The sequence below is a fragment of the Notamacropus eugenii genome, chromosome 1, assembly GCF_028372415.1.
Source record: "Notamacropus eugenii isolate mMacEug1 chromosome 1, mMacEug1.pri_v2, whole genome shotgun sequence".
NCBI classification, from domain to species: Eukaryota; Metazoa; Chordata; class Mammalia; order Diprotodontia; family Macropodidae; genus Notamacropus; species Notamacropus eugenii.
This window is the reverse complement of record NC_092872.1, coordinates 88243696-88266337: the sequence shown is the minus strand read 5'-3', so window position 1 is coordinate 88266337 and position 22642 is coordinate 88243696. Positions and strand designations below refer to the sequence as shown.

General features: G+C 37.7%; 1 long non-coding RNA gene across 1 annotated transcript; it reads right to left on the bottom strand.

The window, feature by feature from the left end:
* Positions 1 to 5843: 5843 nt before the first annotated feature.
* On the bottom strand, positions 5844 to 12400 carry LOC140523374 (uncharacterized). The gene is made up of 4 exons (XR_011973373.1): positions 12147 to 12400; positions 11326 to 11766; positions 6307 to 6385; positions 5844 to 6186 (listed from the first exon to the last, which is right to left on the bottom strand). It is a non-coding gene; the product is annotated as an uncharacterized lncRNA (long non-coding RNA).
* Positions 12401 to 22642: the final 10242 nt, after the last annotated feature.

Here is a 22642-nt window from a genome sequence, read left to right as displayed (position 1 = left end):
AAGGGTATATGGAACTGGACTTCCAACAATACCTGAAAGTTTTGAGCATTGTAGTGATTGCTGAGGTAAACATAATTCCTGTCTGGTAGAGAGAATGCCGACGTGCTGCTGCTGACCTGAATAAGGAATAGATTTGGTGGGAGAGATCTTCAGAGCACAAAACTTGTCAGAACCACAGTGTTACATCAGCCTTATCTCTACTACAAGGTATGCCTCCTTCTAATGCAATTCAGGGGTGCAGAGACGCCAAAAGATCAAGGTGCAAGTCTGAATTCACAGAGTCAAGCAATCTTTAAGTCGAGGCAAGTTTTGTTGTGATGCTATGAGCAGGTGAAAGTCGTTAGGGAATTTGCCACCTAATGGGTGTGAATCTAAAACTTTTATAGGAAAAATTTAGCATATTGTGTGCCAATTATGCTAATTAGGTGGTCCAGGGAGGGATTAGGGAATGTTTAAAAAGTGGTCAGTTCTTAAAAGAACATGCAATTTTTGCATCTACTGAGAGGTATTTACCCAGAGTTCATTATGGGGGGCGGGGACTGAGGGATGTGTTTTTAGACCTGCAACATCACTAAGTCAACCAATGGTTATGGTCATCCTGTCTGTTACCAATCAATACCTTGCTGAGCAAGATGAATTGAAGAGTAGACATATGTCTTGAGTTCTGGAACGTATACAGTAACTGATCATTCGGCTGGTACAAAATAATCCTGTTTATGCCAGGGAAATTCTTACAGAGGTCACTGTAACAGGGAGAGTTAGTTTGCTTCACTGGAGCTTACTCATGAGTTATTACCAGATCTTTGGTATGGGAAGAGATAGGGTCCTAGGGCTAGGGTCCAAGCACCTCATCACTTCCACATGTACAACAACACTCAAAACTCCCATGCTTGAAATTGAAGTTAAATTCCACAAGTAAAAAAGAAGTTATTGAAACATTGAAAAATAAAAATAACTCAGAGGCACCTTTTGAAATCATGTTGTTAATTTAAGTATGTCCCGAGAAGAAAGTTTTAAACCTAGTCTGTCTAGCATTTCACCAATCTTAGCCTAGCCATGTTGATTGCCTTTCTTATCTAATTTTGCTCCATTTCTATACAATTCTCTCTCATTATGTTTTGAGTAAATGAATAGTTTTTCTTTGCCATCTGAACATTATGGCTTCATTTACTTGGCAGCTGTTATTTTAGAACAATCCAAATAATAGCACCCACACATACCTCATAGTAATCTCTTCTCCAGGTTAAATCATTTTACATCCTTGAGTATTTTCTTTCCAGACCCCTCTTTTTTGATTCTTTCATGGGTGCTATGGCACTGTTCTGAATACCATTCCAATGGTCCACATCTAGCTGAGTCAGCATCTTCCCATAACCAAGAGTGCAAGGGGGACTAAATTCCCAGGTAAAGAACAGATGTCAATTGTCTTTTTCTTCTCAGGAATGGGGAGACCTTCTGGTCATCTACAATGAGGATAATGAAAGCAGATGGTTTTTTCAGTGATTTGTGGAGATAGATCCCCTAGCCATGTTCCCCTACCTAGTAGATAAAGTCAAGGAGCCCAGCCCACTGGCTGTCCAGTGTGGGAAGGGGGAGCTTTCCCTGAGGATTCTTTTATTGACCTTAGAAAATATTATTGTTTTCCTATTCTCTAACCAGCATTGTCTATCATATTGTTACTTACATGGGGCTTCTGTTTTCTTTTTCTTTCTCTGAATTCCTGGACACAGTCACCCCCTTTCTTCCTCCTACTCTGATATAATGGATGGGCACTGCATCAGGAAAACCTGGATTCAAACTCAGCAACAGATATTTTTACTAACTGTGTGGCTGTTGACAAGTCACTTAACTTCTCTCAGTCTCAATTTTTTCAGCTATAAAAAATGAAGGGGGAAATAATAGTACCTACCCTCTACCATAGTTGTTAAAGGGATCAAAATATAATATGAAGGAATTTATTTTGATAACCTTAAAGCACCATATGAATATAAGTTATATTTCTTCTCTTTCAAGTTTAGAATTGTACAAACATTCAAGATCCCAAGGTTCAATCCATAAACAAGTATTTATTAAGTACCTCCTACTTTCCAGTCATTGTGCTAAGTATTAGAGACATAAATAGAATAAGTAAAACAAACCCTACTTAAAAGTAGTTTATACAGTTCTTAAGTATGGGAATTATTTTGCTTTGTCATTATATACCTAATACTTTGCATAGTATTTTGCACACAGTAGGTACTTAACAAATACTTGTTGAATTGAATTGCACAGTAAACAAAAGTAAAGAAGTCAGGGGGAAAGAACATACTGTGGAGATTCCTTAATGAGTTCATTATTTAAAATGTTGATTTTTGAGGGGCTGACAGGTATAATGGAGCTTTACCTGTGCCCATATCACCTAAAATGGAGTCACCCATCTGGGAAACAGCAGGGACCTGATTCTGGGAAAATATATTCTAGATTCCCCTACCACATAGATGGGAGCAGCTTCTTTCCATTGAATCTGTAGTCATAATTGACTACATCTTTAAATCTATCTGACTGAGTCACAATATTCTCCCTCCTGTGACTCCAAAGGGTGAAAAGCTTGTCACCCAAAGCATGGGTACTATGGACTAAGTTGCATTTGGAGAAGAGCTCCTCCCTTTAGATCCTGTAACCCCAAGAAATGAATGTGAGGTTTTGGTGTATTGTAGGTAAAAGTGATGAAGTGCCTGAATGCAAGAATTCAAGATGTGGTGACACTGGAGGCAGGATTCTGTCTGGGTCAGCTGTTGCTGCCACCCTATAAGCAAGCCCTGAGAAGCCAAAAGGACTGTGGAGTTGGAACTTGGTGAGTTGCTATACAGGAATTGCTATACAGGAATTGAGCTATACAGGAATTGAGCTAAACCATGAGACTAATCCCCCTCCCTTCCCTGTAGATCAAGTGTGTATAAGGGAGATTATTCCTAGGTGTTAGGGAAATGTTTGTGTGTTTGTTCCTGCTAATGTTTTAAGTAAATATTCTTTTGTAAAAACTAATCCGTGAGCAGGTAGACGTCAGAAAAACCTGGACAGACTTACATGAACTGATGTTGAATGAAGTGAGCAGAACCAGGAGAGCATCGGACACAGCTACAGCCACATGACTAACTTTGATAGACTTAGCACTTCTCAACAATACAAGAACCTAAGACAACTCCAAAAGACTCATGATGGAAAATTCCATCCACATCCAGAGAAAGAACTGTGAAGTCTGAATGCAGAGCAAAGCATATTATTTGTTCTCTTTTTTTGTCTTGTTTTGTTTTTTCTTTCTCATGGTTCCTCCCATTCCTTCTAGTTTTCTATAAAGCATGACTAAGGTAAAAATATGTTTAATAAGAATGTATATGTAAAGACTATTCAGATTGTACTCCATCTTGGGAGGGGGGAGAAGAGGAGGTAGAGAAAATTTAAAACTCAAAAGTTAATGGAAGTGAATGTTGATAACTAATAATAAATTAATTTTAAAAAATAATCTGAGATCAATGATTTTAGGAAAAACATGGATGGAATTGCATAAATGAAGAGCAAAAATCAGCAGAACCAAGAAAACATTGTATACAGTAACAACAGTATTATTTTAAGAACAAGTTTGAGTGAATGATTTATTTTGAATATTATAAATACCCAAATTAACTATAAAGAACATGTGAAGAAAGATGCTATCTGCACCCAGAGAAAGAACTGATAAATAGAAGAATGTATAGAATAATTTTATGCATGTGTGTGTGTAAGTTTGTATATGCACTTATTTGGGTTTGATAGTAACCATCTCTGGGGGTAGGAGGGAAGAAAAAATGAAATTTGATGATTTTATTGTGTATTTAAAAGGAATAGTAAGTTGTGTATGGTAAATTTGCAGTTTCTTGTACAATCATCTTTTTTTATTGTACTATGTTATGGGGATGCTTGTTGTATTTCATAAATTAAAAATAAAGTTTAAAAAACATTTTTAAAAGTTTTTCTGGCTGGTTTAAAAAAGTTAATCTGACTGTTAAGTGGATAAACAGAACTGGAGGGGTAGCTTGGACCCCAAAATTGATGGAGAAAGCAAATTGGTGAGGGCTTGAGCCATTGAGATTAAATACCACCCTCCATGCCATTAAGGATAATAGTGAACCCTAAGGGAGGGGTTAAATGCAACAGATCTGGCCTCTAGGTTGTGGGAGGTGGCTTTCCACAAATAAGGAAAAATATGTGATTAGTGCTCTAGAGAAAAGTTTGGGGTGAAAATATGGATTCCAGAGTAATTTACATAGGTGTTGAAGCAAGGAAGTCAACAAGGGAGAAAGAAGAAAGGGAACTGATGGTGGGCAGGTGAATTTTAGCCAAGAGGATGCCACCTCATTCTTTGAGTCTGCAAAGAACATAGGGAGGATGAGGGACTGTGAAGGAGGACCTTAACAGGTTAAGAGTAGGGATGGAGTAATTCAGAGGGAGTTTAACATTGGTCATTGTTAATTTTTTTTTCAAGAAGTACTACACAAGGTTATTTGCTAAGAGTAAGGGGATGGTTGGGATTTGAAGGTTTCAGTCTTCCTTCCACTTACCAGGTGTCTTAGAGAAGTCATCTCACTTCTCTGTCAAGTCACAGTGACCTTAAGTGGAAAATAAGGGTCCCTAGATAAGATTCCCTCTCAGGTCATTTACCCCTCTCTGAAACTATAGGATACGGTTGTGAAATACTGCTACTACGATCACCACCATCACCACCACTACTACCACTACTATTACTACCACTACCACCACCATCACCACTGCTACTACTATTACTACTACTATCTATTTACACTGCACTGAGACTTTTGGGCTATCCTATATAGTAGTTTGAGGTTTACAGAAGTGTGTGTGTGTGTGTGTGTGTGTGTGTGTGTGTGTGTGTGTATTACTCTATAAACTTCAAATATATATATATATATACATATATATATATGATTTTATATGCCTGTGTTTGCATATCATCTCATTTGAGCCCCACACAAATCTCATGAGATAGGAAGTACAGGTACAATTAAATCCAATTTATGGATGATGAAATTGAGACCCGAAGAAGCTATATGACTGTCCTAAAGTCACACATTCAGTAAACATTAGGGGTAACATTTGAAACCAGGTCTTCCTGACTCCTGGGGACTTACCAATCTACCACATACGAATTGTGTACGACATACATGAAGAACTCAGGTAAAACAAAAAAAAAAACATGTAATGGTTGAGATCAAATGTCTTTTATCTAGAGCTCATCTAGAATTCATTTAGGTTGATTAGAGTTTTGATTATGGTGCTGTACCACATTTACTTTTATGAGCAACTTTTAATGTGCATTCAGTGGGCATTAGTTAATGGAGATTTCAAAGAGATTGTCACCAAATCAGAACAAAGAGTAGCTATTTTTCCACTTTGCTTATTTTAGCTTCAATTAAGAGTGACCCAGATTGATCTAGTGGTGCTTATGAACCAAGATTGTTTCCCCATCAGGATACTAAAATCACTGATTTCCCTCTGAAATCGCAGGAACTGATCCAGATCTGCCTGCCAAAGTCTAAAAGGAATTCATTCTATTGGACCTGTAATGGCAGATCTTGTTCAGACCAAAATTAACTCCAAGACCAATTGTCCCTCCCCATTGATCCAGACAATAGTTATTACTACATACAGTTTTCCCAATCTATTACAGCTAGGACATTATAGTGAATTTTCAAGGAAAACCAGATTTTTTTTTGTTAGAGATCAAATGCAATAATGTATATAAAATATGTCAACTCCAGTGTTTGGTTTAAGAAAGAGAAATAGAATTAGGTTATATGTGTGTTTATTTTCTCTCAAAGTGGCAACAGGTAGGCATGCAGGCAGAGCTGCAGTCAGAACTGAGCTCGGTCTGGGTTAGGCTGCACAGATTATAAAGTCAAAGAGAAACCACAAAACTGGGCAGGAATGACTGCATTGTGGCCCAATCAGGTAGTGCCACAATTCCTTGGGTTCACTTTCCATTTCCCAGAGAGAGGCCATTTCACAGAGATCATGAGATGCCTACACAGAAAAAGGAAGAGGGTCAGACTGAAAAGTCCCCAAAGTCCTGGAAATACGATGCTTGGACTAGTTCTATCCTCCCGACTGGCTGATTGGCTGATTCTGATTCCTAGGTCAGTCTGACCTTCTCTGGATAATAAAGAAGTTCAAGAAAATCAAGTTGGTTAGTAAAGTCATTTTCATAGTTGTGAACCTCAAAGTGTTACATAAATGGCACATTATTATTATTATTTATCATTATTATTATACCTAGTAGTAGCAGTAATAATAGTAAAATTTATCATCATCATGACTGTCTTCACCATCCATGCTGTGTCAGCTTCCTGACCTGTAAAATAAAGACAATAATAGAGCAGGGTTTTGTGAGTATCAAATGAGATAATATTTATTTTTAAAAAGCATTTAGCAAACTGCCGGGGATATAGTAGGTATTCTATTAATGCTTCGTCCCTTCCTTTCCTCTAACTCTCTCCTTATTTCCTGGCTGCTTTTCTACTGCATGGCAAGGTCTCCTAATTTCAAAAACCCTTACTTGATCCTTCCATTTCCCTTAGCTAATGTGTATGTACTCACATGTATACATATATATGTATGTATGTATGTATGTGCATATATGCATACATATTTTTATGTATACACATACATGTACACATACATATATATGTGTGTATATATATACATATACATATATATATATGTATGTATGTTCCTTCCTTTTGAGTCTAAACTCCTTGGGATGGCTATCCTCATTAGTGTCTCGACTTTCCTCTCACTCTTTTCTTAACTCTCTACTGTCGGCTTTCCAATGTCATCATTCAACTAAAACTACAAAGTGATCAGTAATCTCTTAACCTCCAGATCTAATGGCCTTTTTTCATTTCTCATGCTTTCTGACTTCCCTACAGCCTTTGACACTGTTGATCATACTTTCCTCCTCCATTCTCTCTTCTCTGTAACTTGTCATAACATTGTTCTCTCCTGACTCTCCTCCTACTGGTCTAACCACTCTTCAGTATCCTTCCAGGGACCTTCATCTGAGTCATACCCACTAACTGTAGGTGTCCCCAAGGATCTGCCCCGGGATCCTCTTCTTTTCTTCCCCATACCATTTTGCTTTGTAAAGCACTTAGTATAGATCCTAGCACATAGTAAGCACTATGTAAATGTTGTAGCCTAGAATTCTCTCCCTCTTCTCTCCATTTCCTGGTTGGTCTGGCTTCCTTCAAATCTCAGTGAAAATTCCACCTTCTATAAGATGCCTTTCCAGATCCCCCTTAGTTTTAGTGACTTGCTTCTGGGATTGTCTCTAATTTATCCTGTACTTATCTTGTTTTTACTTAGTTGTTTTTATGTTGTCTCTATTAGACTGTGAGCTCCTTGAGAACAGACACTATTTTTTGCTTTGGAGAATGGGAAATGGGTAAATGTTGCCTTTAATCTGTATCCCCAGGGCTTAGTACAGGACCTGGCACACAGTAGGCACTTAATAAATGCTTATTGACTAGTTATATAATAGAAAAATGTCAACAATTACAGATGCCACATGGACTAGTAGAGTCATTGGTAGAGTCAGAAAAAAAACCGGGTTTAAACAAGGCCCCTGATATTTACAAGTTGTGTGACCATAAAAAATCATTTCAATTCTCTACCTCTCTGAGTCTTCAGCAAACCTCTAAGGCTATAAATTATGCTACTATTTGCCACCTCAAACTACCCCCCTGGCCACCATTACAACAGAGATGGTCTTGCGATCCAAGCTGTTGGCTATATAGCATAGTCCTCAGTTATCTCAGATAGAGATATTAACACTCTTTTCCTTTTTAATAAAAAAAACAATTGACACTTAAACAGCTAAGCTTAATCATGATTGCTAATTAATAAGTACTTTTGTACGATACTTTACTGTTTACAAATGTGTAGGAAAATGATTTCCTACACAATAACAAGGTGGTTTTTTTTAAACAAAACACAATTCTCTTTAATCCTTTTTCACTAATTCTTAACTATAATTAATTTTTGTCTAGCCCTGGTTTATGCCTTGGTGTGCCTTTATTTACTATGCCAAGCATTCTTAACTTGGAAGTAGACCTTTTCTAGGCTGCCTCTAGGATTTCAAGTCAATTCAATTCAACAATTTATTAAATGTCTATTATGTGAAGATCTGTGGGAGAAAAAAAGATTTCACAAAGAAGCCATGACAGCTCACACCATACAGATGTTGGTGATGAGTGTGGCTGAGCCAAAGAGTTTTTTTTTCACCTTTCGTTACCAGTAATGCTGTATTCATCCACCGGTATTCATCCCAGGATCTTTTCCCATGGTTAGCAAATTCCTCACCACCCCTTACTCACCAGTGCAAGTGATGCTAAATCTCTAACTGCCTCAGAGAATATTACTGATTCCCTTCCCCAATCCCTACTTCCCATTTTTCTCTTCTGAACCATTTCAACCCAGCCCCTCCAATGTCTCTCTCCAGCTTTGCCTGACCCTCCCACTGTGCCTTCAAACTGCCCCTCTCTTATTTTGCAAATATTCCTTCATTTTGAAAATCATAGTAGATGGAGAACTAGTATCAGACCCAGAAAAACCTCAGTTCAAATCTCACCTCTGACATAAACTGGCTGTGTGACCCTGGCCAAGCCACTTTAGGACTGTATGTTTCAGAAATTGGGCAACCTGCATTCTTAGAGGAAGTTCCTCACTGAGAGCTTTTTATACCAATTCAGTCACAGGCCTACTCTCTCTTCCTAGATCTTATAACTCTTCCTCTCACTTTTTCCCATCATCTGGCACTAACATAGGAGAGAATGGGTGATGATACTGAGAAGTCTTAAGGGAGCTCCTGCCAGATGGTTTCTATCTTCCTTGAAAAGTGAGGAGCTAAATCATCTATTAGAAGTGTGGGGTTTGGATGGCAGGGGTGGTTAAAGGCTTGGGTACTGAGGGGAAAATTGTTTGTGTTAAGACTGAGGAGTCTAGGAGAAGGCAGACAGTTACACAAGGGGGTTGCTATGTTAAAGCAGCTGTCATCTATTACTAAGTACCATTTGGATTTTAAAAGAGCCTTCAAGACCTCTGTCATTTGGCATATGAGACGGGGAATCTGCCCCCTAGTTATGTTTGTGGCATAATGGGACAATGATTGTTGAATGAAGTGTGTGTGTGTATACATACATACATACATACATACATACATATATCAGGGTGATAGAGAGAGGCGGGAGAATGGAATTGTATATAGACTAACGTGGAAGGAAGAAAGGAAGGAAAGAAAGCTGGAAGTAGGGAGGGGGAGAAGGAAGGAAGGAAGGAAGGAAGGGAGGAAGGAAGGAAGGAAGGAAGGAAGGAAGGAAGGAAGGAAGGAAGGAAGGAAGGAAGGAAGGAAGGAAGGGAGGGAGGGAGGGAGGGAGGGAGGGAGGAAGGAAGGAAGGAAGGAAGGAAGGAAGGAAGGAAGGAAGGAAGGAAGGAAGGAAGGAAGGAAGGAAGGAAGGAAGGAGCTTCAAGTTCAGATCTTCAAAGCTAGTTCCATGTGAAGTCGATGGAGACTAGAAAAGAGAGTGTCCTATGAAGCAGCGATTCCAGAAGACTAGCAGATGAGCAGTCACTCCTCTTGTACCACATATCTGAACCAATATTACTTTTGAGTTTCTGTAGTCTCCATAAGACAACAATGTACTTGGGAAAAAGAGAGCAGACCCAGATCTTGGAGAATGTTGGTCAGTGTGTGTGGTGTCTGTGTTCTTATAACCGGGAACTGTTTCTATGAGAAATCAGATGGGGATTCAATGAGGGTAGTATATAGGAAGGTCTAGATGATTACACACCAAAATTCAGTGAGTTTGACTTAAGTCAGTTGAACATAATCATCCTCTGACAGTTTATTCTCAGCCTTCAGATCTAATCTCCACCTTGGCCAGGGGCAGATTATTTTCCTTCTAGGCTCCTAGAGCTAATTAAAAAGACAGCTTTAGTCATTTTTTTCTACCATCTTTACTGAGAACAATGTGGCAATAATGAAAAGAGCAGTCAGTACGTCTTGGTCACTACCCGTGTCATCTTAGACAAGTCACTTAACCTATTTGAACCTCAATTTCTTCATTTGAAAAAAAAAGAGATCAAATCAAATTGTCTGTATGGTCCCTTCTACCTTAAGATCTATGATTCTGTGATGTTATCAGCTGAAAAGGTCTACCATTCCCTCTCTTTTTTCTCCCCACATAGTTAAAATAGGTAATTATAGTTGTATAGAGTATCTATTCTGCTGACAGAGTGAACCCCATAATTTTTTTCCTTATCAGACAGTAGCAATTTTCCACTCCACTTAAAAATGGGAGAAACCTTCTCCCTTTCTTCTGATCAATTTTTTAAAGCAGAAAGGGCTGTTTATTAATTAAGCATCATTGCAAACCTACTAAAATATTTTTAAATTGCCTCAGGTAAAAGCATCACATCCCCTTTCAGACAATATTCCTTTCTAAAATTAGTTTTGACTGATATTTATATCATATCCATTGCCAAGATATCCTCTCTACTCTGAAACTTTCCTCATGTTCCAATGATTTTTTAAAGAAGTAGCAATTCAACAAAACTGACAAACATATCCACCCTGCCTGATGGTATGTGCAATATTCCATGCTCATAGTTTCCCACCTCTACAATGAAGGTAGAGTATCTTCTCATGTTTAAGGCCAAACTTGGCCATTATAATTTCATAGTATTTAGTTTCCATTGTATGTTTTTGTTATTATTACCACTTACAATGTTACAATCATTGTGTATATTCTTTTTCTGGTTCTACTTACTTTACTTTGAATCAATTCATATAAGTCTTCCCGTACAAGAACGTTGCCTTGAAAAGCAACGTAAGTCATCATTTATATGCTTTTGAAATACATATTTGTAGTGATTTTGTTATAATGTGTAAACCCCAAACAAATACCTAGCTTCACAGAATGAGGAAATTCACCAATCTGAAAGGGGTAACGTACAAGTAAGGATTAAAGGATGGAGACAGATTATTCAATGGTAGAACTGTATTACACCATAAGAACTGGAAGAATTGGATGAAAAATTCCTGCTATGACCCTAAAGCCATTCTCAGAAGTGGGATAGAGTTGTTAATCAATGAACCAACAAACATTTATTAAACACCTATTAAGTGTGTTAGTTGCTGGACATACAAAGACAAAAATGAGAAATTCTCTGCCCTGAAGAAGCTTATGGTCTATCAATAAAGAAAACATATATGTATACAAATGTAGTACATACTCAGAACAAATGCTGGAGGAGCTCTCCCCCGTCCCCTACAAATGCCACCATTTCAGATCAGGTACAGACTTCTTGTGACAGCAATGAAGATCCTTTTAACTAACTAATTGACAAGCCTCAAACCCATCAGTGACTTAGCTGGATGTCTACCCTAAGCATTTGAAGACTTCTTCCAGTAGAATGAGCAGATGAAAACAATTTGTTCCAGTGACCCTGAAGGGGGGCTGAGGCAGGTGCTATGGGGTGCTGAGAGCCTAGTCAGACATCAAAGACACCAAGGTCATCCACTGCATCCTGGGCCATCCATCATCAGTCATCCTAATTTTTGTCTTGCTGCTAATGACTCAGGAAGAGAGTGAAGCTGATGACTTCTTGTGATTCTGTGTCACTTAAATCCATTTCATGTGCAAGTCAAGACATCATCCCATGATGTCATTGGTCCTGTTTGAAACAAACAGCAAATAATAAGGCAACTGCTAAGACATATATACCTGTAGATATATCAGAGGTTTAAAAAAAACTTACACAGGGCCGTTATGTAGCATAATGGCTAGAGCATGGGCCCTATACTCAGGAAGACCTGAGTTCAAATCCACCCTCAGATACTAGCTGTGTGACCCTGCATAAGTCATTTAACCCCAATTGTCTAAAAAAAAAAGAGAGAGAGAAGATATACTAGAGATAATCCCTGATCTTCAGGTCTCTCCGCTTTCTGCTTACTTCAGAATGAAATGATCACTCCCCAAGCTAAATGTCGGCATAAACAGGAAGCCTTTTTCCACCTAAGATCAGCAAATGTGAGTTCATGGTCACAGTATTACCTATTTCTTGGATGAGACTCTGCGTAGTTTTTTTTTTTCTTTTGTTGCAGGACATTATGAGATCTTGAAAGGCAGCTGGCATTTCCTTCCCCCTCCCCAAGACATCCAAGCCTTAGGGTCAGTTACAGGAGCAGTTGTGGAAGAAACAATAGCAGAATCAAACTAGGCAGAAGAGAAAGAGTCAGAAAGAATCACTCACAGAGAAGAGACAATGAAAAACAGAACCCACTTTGAATTGATCAGACTGAACTCAATGGAGAAGACATATAAAAACAACTGATGAGCAGCCCTATTGCAAATGTTCTAACATTGTAATCATTCTGTGATTTTTAGCACTTACCCTTCCCTTTATGTGTGGGAATAAAATTTCCAGTTACATACCTGATTCATTGTTGTTGCCCCCCCCACCCTACTTTGGGTACCTTTTAATCTTCCTCTACTTCTACTTGGGAGAATCTCTTAGACTAAAACTAAAAATAAGATTACTTTTCAGAAATATGAAGTGGAGGCTAAACTGAAGCACTGGAGCCAAGGTGTATTCTTGAGGAGGGAGGTAAGTTCAGATCAATGAGCCAAGAGCATATCATCAGGGCAGATAAAGAAAAGGAATGGTGATAGTTGTTAGTCTCTGTGGCCTCAGCCAGTATGACTAGACAAGTGCTATATAAGAATATGCAGAATAAATAATATATAAATGAAACATTCTTTAAGACAATTGAGCAACAGAACTTGGGAGAAATGTAGTCAATCCCCAGAGATCAGAAAAAAACTTCATGCTGAGAGCTGTATTTAAACCGAGGCTTGAAGAAAGTTAAAGATTCTAATAGGTGGGGGTTAACAGGGGTGACTTCCAGATATGGAAAACAGATGATGCAAAAGCATAGTGAACTGAAATAGAAAGAAAACCAGTTTGTTTTACTGTGGAATATGGGAAGGAATAATATATAATGGGACTGAGAAGATAGGTTGGGGCAAGGTTGTGAAAGGCTTTAAAAAAATAGACAAAAGATTTAAATTTGATCTTAGAGATAATGGGGAACCACTGGGATTTACTGAGTGGTAAAGTTCAAAGAGAAATAGGAAGCTAATATAATAATCCCAATGAGGGGTGATGAGAGCCCAAACGAGGATGGTGACTAAGTAATGAGAAAGGGTTAATTAAAAAGACGTCATAGAGAAAGCTATGGCAAGATTTCAGAATTGATTGAATATGTAAAGTGAGGGAGAGTGAGGTGCTGAGGATGACATGGAGATTGCATACCTGGGAGACTGAAAGAATGGCGGTGCCATCAAATAGGAAATTTAGAAAATAGGAAAGCTCTGCTGAGGGCTAGGTCTGGGGAGAAGGATAGTTGTGCCACAGGGAGTTTTAATTACCCACATATTTGTTGTTGTTCAATAGTTGTTTCAGTCATATCTGATTACTCTTTGTGGCCCCATTTGGGGTTTTCTTGGCTAAGGTAGTGGAATGGTTTGCCATTTCCTTCTCCAGATCTTTTTACAGATGAGGAAACTGGGGTAAATAGGATTAAGTCATTTGCCCCGAGTTACATAGCTAGTAAGTGCCTGAGGCCAGATTTAAACACAGGAAGATCAGTCTTCCTAACTCCAGGCCTGATATTCTATACACAGTGCCACCTAGTAGTCTTCTAGACATGTCTATCCTCAACTGAAGTCTATGTTAAAAACAGAGCAATTGATAAATTTTTAATCTATCTTGTCATTAATAATGAATAGATAAATGAATGAATTAAAAATCATTTATTCTGAGTTTATTGTATGCCCAATGACGGGAATAAACAGAAAAAAGAGACAATGCCTTCTCTCAAGCACCTCACATTCTATTTGGGGGAGATAAAATATATCAAAGAGTTCAGATGCATGACAGATGGTAAAGCCTAGAGGTTCTTATCATCATCATTAGCATCAGTGGGTTAGATGATAGTGCCCAGGAATCTGTAGGGCATGGCAGCAGGAAGAATGTCAAGGCCAGGAAGATTTTAAGATGGGGTGATAGGGCAAATGGTAAGACCTGGTATTTCACTGTGTTACTCTAAGGCTTAGAGCTAGTGTCTCCCAGCTCATTCAAATGATATAAACAGCCATGACATCCATAAAGGCTTATTGTGGGACAAGGAGGAAAGGGGAAGGCAATATATAGCACTATTCTGTGCTAGGCACTGTGCTAAGTGCTTTACAAATAACTTATTTAATAACCTACCAAGAAAGAGTAGGGAAAAGTGCATTCCAACTGGTAGTTCTTCCTGCTATACATACATACATATAAATCATTCTACTTGTGTGTGTGTATATATATATATATGTACACACACACATATATACCTACATATATATGCACATATGCAGAAACAATATATATATATATATATATATATATATACAGAAACAGATATATATACATATATATACATGCAGAAACAGTTTCTAAACCTTGTTCTAACAAATAATAAGGAATTTGTTAATGAGGTAATATATAAGCAGACAAACAAGCCACCTCCAATCTTCTCTGCCCCACTCTCCACAAATTCTACTCCAAATAAAGATTTCTAAAGCAAATGAATTGAAGTTCTAATTAGCTAACTCTCTTGATATAAAAAAGAAACATTTTCTAAGGAATTTCATATTGTGTCTAACCCAGAAGGTTGAAAAAAGTGAAAATAAAACCTGCACCATAATATCTGTTTTCCTTTAGTAAAAAAGGAATAGCAAATAAGGTTTAATAGGCATGGCATTGTATTGAAATGTCAAATAGTTGCTGACTTAGGTATTCATCACTGAATCGAAAATATTACATATGGCAAGAGTTAGAATCTAATTTCAGCTTATTTCAATGTGAATTGATCTTTAGGGTTCATTACATGAAGTAATCTTTACTAACATAGCTTTGAACATGTCCTAGAATGAGGATTAGAAACTCAGGGAATGGTGGTGGCTGATAAAAACATATTTGGGTGCAAATAATCTGTTAGTTGCAGATTCTTAATTTTAAACTTAATAAAAATCACGTTGAAAGTAATCTTAATATTTAAAATGAGATTAAAAGGAGTATAAGGGAAACAAGAAATATACCTTTGGGTAGGACCAGCCTTGTGGTTGTCTTGGGTAGACTGGTACCCGGCAAAGTAAGTATTTTTTGCCTTTAAAATAGATTATTTGAGGACAACTGCCACCGATTTTGTAAGAGCCTTCTGCCAGGATTGATTTGGAGAAAGAAAAGAAAGAGATATGGCCTGAGGAGTATCCAGAGGAAGAGTTACAGAACAAGAACCAGAGAGGACCATGGAATACATGGCCTTGGGTCTGATTGGTAAACCGTAGCCTTCACTGTAAGACATAGGCAATGAGAACCTGAGGTATACGTGAATGATAGAAATCTGAGAAGCTGAGTAGACAAACCCATACCTTCAAACCTTCCTTCCAGTTGTAGAACCTGTGACCCTCATGATCCTCAGGCAAAGGAAGGCAAAGACCTTTCCTACAGTCCGACAAGACTAAGAATATTAATAATATTTCATGTTTATAATGAGCTTTATTATTTAACAAAGCACAATTCTTATTACAACTCCATGAAAGTGTATTATTATCCTGATTTTAAAAATATAGAAATTAAATCTCAGAAAGAGAAAATGACTCACTCAAGGCCGCACAGCTATGAAATGTCATATCCAGAACTTGAATCCAGGTGTCATTACTCTTTATCTAGTGATTATTCTCTTAATCATGGTAGAAACCAGTCTAGACTCTTTATCAAGTCCCAAAGCTTCCCCACCTCAACTAAGAGAGTGCTGAAAAGACAGCTCCCAGAGTAATGAGAATCTTGATAACAATGAGCCAGGGATGGGATGACTTCAGTTTGTTTTCTTATCAAGTGATATTTTTCTTTTTTTTTATTTAAATTGTAAGGTCAATTTAATTGGAGATCCAGGTTTTACTGTACTGCTTTACAGTGATCAATTTGTTTCAGATCAACAGTTCAGTACCTCAATGCTCCAGTGGGCCAAAGAGCTCAACAATGTAACATTCAACAATATATATTACAATGTAATCACATTTACCCAACCTAAGTATCTCTTGTCTATGTCCTTCCATAAGTTCACCATGTAAAGAAGACCCACCCAAACTGCTGAGGGTCTTATCATTCTTTAACTATCCTAAGTTCACCAATGAAGCATGTAGGCTGTTTATTGATTGGTTGTTGCTCTCAAATTATTATTGGTCCATCTTCTGTTTGTTATGCCTGTTTCTGATGGCTTTCTTTCCACCACTTATCCCATGTGATTCTTTTTTTTTGTAACGTGTTGTAAGCTGTTTGTGGACACCATGTCCTGACCTTTTTTACTTCTTGAGAAACTACAGTGTTAGGTAACTTAAAGTTATATAAAACAGCACCCAGTGAAAATTGTTATAACAAAGAATTTAGTTTTTCAGAAGTCATCTAGCCTCCTCTTATTTTTCTGTTCAATTCTGAGCTCAGATCACTGTCCATTTGCAATGTTGTTCTATGATATATACATTGATGATGATTACAGTGGGTTGCCCACTCATTTAGAAATCATAAGGTAGCAGAGGCTTCACCAATGCTTATCTACTTGAGCATTTGGAGAATTGTGAGTCTATGCCTGAAAGCTTACCCCATCCTATTTTTAAAAAAGATTAGATGTCTTTTAAAAATTATACAAACACCACAGACAGCTTCAAAGGTCAGTGGGATGGCTCAGTAATTCAGGAGAGGGGAGCATGGTCTGGACCCTGGCAGCAGTCACTGCAGCTGCAGCTTCCATTTTTGGAGCCTTCCTCCTACAGTCCCTGAGAGAATTGAGTGGCTGGTCTGAATCTCAGCCCTGAGTGGCAGCCCTGGGAGATCTCTGGCTAAAGCCCCTGGGAGAATTGAGCAGCTGACCTGAAACTCAGCCCTGAGCTCGGTCCTGACAAAGAACTCAAAAGTCAAGTAACTGACTGAAAAAATGTGCAGAAAAGGGAAAAAGAATAAGACAATAGAAAGTTACTTTCTTGGTGAGCAGGTATTTTCTTCCATCCTTCCAGATGAGGAGGAACAATTTAGGTCTTCGGAGGAAGACCTAAAAGTCAAGGCTTCTGCATCCAAAACCTCCAAAATAAATACGTCACCTACCCAGCAAAACTGAGTATAATACTTCAGGGGAAAAAATGGTCATACAATGATATAGAGGACTTTCAAGTATTCTTGATGAAAAGACCAGAAGTGAAAAGAAAATTTGACTTTCCAACACAAGAATCAAAAGAAACATGAAAATAAAAACCGGAAAGAGAAAGCATGAAGGACTTTCTAAAATTGAACTGTATACATTCCTACATGGAAAGATAATATTTGTAACTTTTGAGACTTTTTTCAGTATTTGGGTAATTGGAGGGGTTACACACACACACACACACACACACACACACACAGCACAGGGTGAGTTGAATAAGAAGGAATGATATCTAAAAAAATAAAATTAAGGGGTGAGAGAGGAATATATTGGGAGGGAAAGGGAGAAATGGAAGGGGGCAAATTATCACTCATAAAAGAGGCAAGAATAAGCTTATTCAGTGGAGGAGAAAAGGGAGGAGGTGAGAGGGAAAAAATGAAGCTTAATCTCTTCACATTTGGCTAAAGGAAGAATAATATGCTCACTCAATTTGGTATGAAAATCTGTATTACACTACAGAAAAGGAGAGAAGAGGACAAGGAGGGTGAGGGGATGATAGAAGGGAAGGCAAATGGGAGAAGGGAGTAATTAGAAGTAAACCATGATGGGGTCAAAAGACAAGGTGAAAAGAGAGAATAGAATAAATGGTGGCAGGATAGGATGGAGGGAAATATAGTTAGTCTCACATAACATGACTATTATGACAGTCTTTTGAAAAACTACACATATATAGCTTATATTGAATTGTTTGCCTTCTCAGTGGGGATGGTTGGGAAGGGAAGAAGGGAGAGAAGTTGGAATTCAAAGTATTAGGAAAAAATGTTGAGAACTGTTTTTGCATGCAACTGGGAAATAAGAAATACAGATAATGGGGTACAGAAATCTATTTTGCCCTACAAGAAAAGAGAGAAGGTGGGGGTAAGGGAAGAAAAGAGTGTGACATAAGGGAGGGCATATTGAGGGAAGGGGTAATGAGAATGCAAGGCATTATGGAGTGGGGGAGGGGAGAGATGGGGAGAAAATTTGGAACTCAAAATTTTGTGAAGATGAATGTTGAAAACTAAAAATAAATAAATAAACATTTTTTAAAAATTGTACTTAGTATGAGACAATGGGAAAGGGGAAAATTTGCCCAAGGCAGCATCTCGCATGCCAAGCAGCCTTCACCAAAATGCTTGATGCATTTTGGTCAAATTTCAGATTCATTTGTTTTTTTCCTACTTTTGTTTGCTATGAGCTCCCAACTGGTACTACCAGACAATCTCTCTTTCTCTCTCTCTCTCTCTCTGCCTCTCTGTCTCTGTCTCTCTCTGTCTCTCTGTCTCTCTGTCTCTCCCTATATATATATATGTATATAAATATATATACATACACACACATACATATATACATATATGTGTATGTATGTGTGTGTGTATATATATATATATATATGTGTGTGTGTGTGTGTGTGTGTGTGTGTGTTTCCTCACAACCTGAATTTCCCCCTCTTTGCCTCTTCCTTTAAAAGAGAAAGATCTGGACTTTTGCAAGAACTTAGGTAAATAAGCATTGATTAATTCCCAGTTAATAAAGTCTGGACAAGTGGCATTCTTCATCCACTTAGTTTTCCCTGGGTGGATGGTTAGGTCAAACTCTTTTCAATAATTTTAAATTTCATTTCATTATTCCTTCAATATTCTGAAACTTGATGTAATCACCATAGTGTTATCCACAAACAGAAGCATCTAGAAGATCCTAACGTTCATATGTAATTCCTCTTCAACTTAAGCTCTTTGCTGTATTTCCTCCATGACAATGGGAAATACTTTAATGAACATATATCACCCCATTTTATGCCTCAGTATATATTAATGATCAGAGGTTAATCAAACAAGGTGACACATGTTGCCATATCTCTTAAGTGATCTTTTATCATTTTGGTATATTCATCAGAGATACCTTGTTGGACAAGAGCCTTTAAAGGCAAGAGAGTGCTCTATTAAGTTAAATGTTTTTAAATAGTCAATGAACTATAAACATGGTGGCATGCTTTTTTCTTTATATCTTGTAGTCAAGTATATAATGGTAAAAATTTAATCTGAGAAATATTGCTTGTGTGTATATACCCAATTCATGATAACCAGATAGACTGATTTTTATCCTCTTTTATTGATGACATATTTTGATATCTGTCTCATGTTACTAAAGTACAGATAAAACCTATAGAAAGAAAGAACAATTAGTAAAATTGTGCATTATGGTTTGTGAATTATGGTTGTGAAAGATGAACCATATTACCCTTAGTAAGATCCTATGCATTGATTACAGAGTTACCACAAAAAAATTACAGTGTTACTTCATGGACTGCTCCTCAGTTCGTACTATGAAACATATGATTCAGCTTTATTGGAGAGTTAATAAAAACACATTCTCATATACTCAGAATCACCAATGAAATTAATGAGGACAGAACAATTTCTCTAAAATAGGGAGACAATCCTAGTGATACATCATGAGCTGGAACCTAACTAATTCTTTGACATGAATAAAATTCCTCTACTTCTCTCAGAATACCAAAGAAAGAGGAGAGACTTCCCAGGCACTTAATGTGTACTTTCTAAATTTATATTCATTGACTAAAGGACAACTAAGCCACTAAAGGTCTACATCAGCATAGAATCCATTCTTATTTGCCAAATTATTCACCAAGCTTAGCTATTGGGATCAGTCTACAGACAACTCTGGTTAGTTTTCATATTTCCACATTGGGAGAGGAGAGAAAAGAGAGAATTCCAAGGGAAACTGAGAGTATAATTTTCCCTGTGGTCTGTTTCTATCTCATTCCTATTAGCTGATTGTGGAAAAGACAGTGACAGAATGAGACAGAGACAAAAATAAACAGAGAGACAGAGTAGAGAGTTAGAGAGGGAGAAGGAAAAGGAGACAAAGATAGAGAGAAACAGAAGCAGACTGGCAGATAGAGATGACTGCTACTATTAATAACACTTTCAACTTTTCAAAGCCCTTTGATTCTTGGTATTTTATTTGAACTTAAATGACACCATGAGCTAGGTAGGGCAGATATTATTATCCCCATTTTATTGAAGCTCTAATCAACCTTCTTTAAAACTTATCTTACTTACTTCTGTGACACTAGACCAAGCCAATCCAGGTAGAGTAATTCCTATTTATTTGAGAAATTAGGCAGGAAATCCTGGCTCAATGCCTATCAACTATGTCACTTCAGCACCAAAAGACCCAGGTACCAAATGAATGAAGGAATGAAAGAAAGAATGAAGCATTTATTAAGTGCTTACTAGATGCTAAGTACTGAGGATAAAAACACAAAAGCCAAACAGTCTCTGACCTCAGGGAGGTTATATTCCAATAGAGGGAATCAGTACATAGAAGAGAGTGATGGTCAGGGAAAGGAGCTTTTGTCTATGGCGTTACATGGAGTGGTGGGGTTGATCCATAAGGCATTTCATTGATATGGCCTTTCTAGAAACAGCTGTAGAAACAAAAGTGTAAGGCAAGAGGGGCTTGGGCAGTGCAGCAGAGCAGAGTTAGAGATGAATGATTGAGTGAAATAAACATCACAATTCACATCAAAGCTTGCTTGATAGCAAGCTAAATGTCATTTTGAGAATTTAAATCATAATCGCAAATAGAATTAAAATTAAAATACAAACTTATTTAAAATTAGCCTCTCACAGTTTAAAAAAGCAAGTGCCATCATATGGACTCTATCTTGCTTACATGTCCAAATAATGTTCAACTCAATTTATGCTCCATTAATTATTCTGATTTTAATACGGAAAATGAAAGTGTTTACACTTACAAATTAAACTTGTTGTGAGCTGCCCAGTGTGTACCATTAACTAAGAACACTAGGGATAATATTGCAATCGCGGATTGTGTGAAAAAATTACTTTGCTCCTAGTCCTGCCTTCCTTTTTCTCTAATCACTCTCAACTGTACCCTTCTGCAGAGCTTAACATATCCCTTGAAGGCTTTAATCTACTTTTATTGACTTGTGTCCTTGAGAAATTCTTGGGTTTTTTTTTTTCCTTTTTCTTTGGAACGTGCCTTCTAATTTTCCTCCCTGTAGATCCTCAACAGTGCTTGTGAAGTCTGTCCAGGAACATATAAATGTCAAAAGTCCAAGTCTGACCAAACCATTGATGAATTTCTTCAGAAAATCAGAAATGAGCTCTCTAGAAGCTCTCAGGAAGAGTTAACCACCACCTCCCTCCAAAAAAAAACAAAAAAACAAAAAAAAACATGATTTGGATTTTGAATGCAAAGACCAAGAGAGAAATCAGCCCCTCTCTTCACACCAGGACTCAGTGTTGGATGGGATTTGGGGAAGGTTGCAGATAAAGAAGTGAAAAGGCAAATAGAGAGGGGAAAAAGCAAATAGGTCTTGATCAGTGGTAATGAGGCTCCAGTGGCTAAGCAGACCTCTGGAGCAGAGAAGAGAAAATAGTTTTAAAAGCATCCATTAATTTTACTAGCATTTATTAATTACCTACTGTGTACCAGGTACTGTGCTACTAAGGATTAAAAAGGCAAAAAAACTAAATCTATCCTAGTTCTCAAGGAGGAGGACTTATTTTCTACAGAATGAAAATAACACCAGATACTAAATATCTAAAAAGTAGATACAAAGTAATTTCTGGAGGAAAGGTACTAGCACTTTGGGAAAGAAGGGAAAGAGGTTCTATGAAACACCAGTAAGGAGGTATAAAGGATCAAAGCTTCTGCAAACTCATAGACCACAGGGTTGTCATCATTCCCATCACTTACGGGGGTGTAATGCACAAGGAAAGCAAAGAGATCAATTTGACTAAATCATAAAATTCATGAGAATTATGTGCCATAAACCTGAAAGATAGGCTTGATCTAGATTATAAAGAGGAGTTTTTATCTTATTCTAATGGCAAAAGGGAGCCATCACACCTTCCTGAGGAGGGGAATGACATGGTCAGACCTGTGTTATAGACGTATCCATTTGGCAACTGGGGCAGCTACATGGTACAATGGATAAAGCACTGGGCTAGGAATCGGAAATGCATCTTCAAATCTGGCCCAGACACCTACTAGCTATGAGACTGTGAGCACGTCACTTAACTCTGTTTTACTCTATTTTGCTTCAGGTCTTTATCAGTGAAATGAGCCAAAGAAGAAAGTGACAAACTACTCCACTATCTTTGCCAAGAAAAGCCCAAATGAGGTTACAGAGTGTCTGACATGACTAAAAACAACTCAGCAACAGTATTTGCATCTGGCTGTGTGAAGGGTCAATGGAAGAAAGGAAAGAAT